The sequence below is a fragment of the Stegastes partitus genome, unplaced genomic scaffold, assembly GCF_000690725.1.
Source record: "Stegastes partitus isolate 25-593 unplaced genomic scaffold, Stegastes_partitus-1.0.2 Scaffold1710, whole genome shotgun sequence".
Classification (NCBI taxonomy): domain Eukaryota; kingdom Metazoa; phylum Chordata; class Actinopteri; family Pomacentridae; genus Stegastes; species Stegastes partitus.
The window spans coordinates 74920-75930 of record NW_007579441.1 but is presented as its reverse complement, the minus strand read 5'-3'; the positions used below and the strand labels follow the sequence as shown (position 1 = coordinate 75930).

General features: G+C 41.6%; 2 non-coding genes across 2 annotated transcripts; one reads left to right on the top strand and one right to left on the bottom strand.

Moving 5' to 3' along the window:
* The first annotated feature begins 5 nt into the window (after positions 1-5).
* On the top strand, positions 6-78 carry trnar-acg (transfer RNA arginine (anticodon ACG)). The gene has a single exon. It is a non-coding gene; the product is annotated as a tRNA-Arg (tRNA).
* A 296-nt stretch (positions 79-374) lies between these two features.
* On the bottom strand, positions 375-447 carry trnam-cau (transfer RNA methionine (anticodon CAU)). Its single transcript has one exon. It is a non-coding gene; the product is annotated as a tRNA-Met (tRNA).
* Between the last annotated feature and the right edge of the window lie 564 nt (positions 448-1011).

The following is a 1011-nucleotide window of genomic DNA, read 5'->3' as shown; positions in this document are numbered from 1 at the left end:
GTGTAGGGCTAGTGGCGCAATGGATAACGCGTCTGACTACGGATCAGAAGATTCTAGGTTCGACTCCTGGCTAGCTCGACAAAGCTTTAGCTGAAAATGTGTGGGATGTTTCTGATCTTCCTTCACCACTCCCTGTTGATTGCAAAAAAAAAAAAAAAATACGCTAAAGGGCTGCATATGACGTTAACTTGTGCTGGAATTTGCTTCAACTATCTCTTAAAATTGATGCTTTAGCTGGTTCTCTGTTTTTTTGAGAGCATTTGCTTGTGACTGTGGCTGTTTGATAGTTTGGTTGAGACTTTCTGCAATTTTATTCGTTAAACAATGTATTGAGTAATAAAGCAGTAGAGAAAAGATGATAGCAACAAAACATGTGCCCCGTGTGAGGCTCGAACTCACGACCTTCAGATTATGAGACTGACGCGCTGCCTACTGCGCCAACGAGGCCCAAAACACAGTGTACATCAATGGGTTTTTTTGCTCACATATGTCTGTGGTGTTTCACCGCCTCTCTTTCCTCTCACAGCTGATACTGTGTATCGATCCGTTAGCTCGACATGTTTTAGCTTTACCTGTGTACAGAATGACCCGTGACTTCCTTATGAAAAACACATATGGATGAGATGAGCTGCGTGGTCAGAGACTATCCCTCTCACATTTGTTACAATCTGACAGATGATGTGTGTCCTCTTAGTGCTTTGAAAGTGGATTGTTTTGTAAAGGCACATTTACAAATGTACAAATAACTGAATAGCTTGTTAGTCAATTCATTTCTCCACATGTCTGACACACACTGTCTGTGAACCACCTCTAAAGTTGGTGTTTTTCAACGTACTTGAGGGAAAATCCAAAACACCTAAAAACGGAAAAAGGAGTTCTGAAAACACATTAGAGATCACAGAGTTCTGGTTGATTCGTATACAAACACAGAGCTTTGTGGAAATGAGGCGTCAGACGTGACATATCATCCTTCTGATAGAAGTGTTAGGGTCAGAGCTGCTCTGTTAGCTG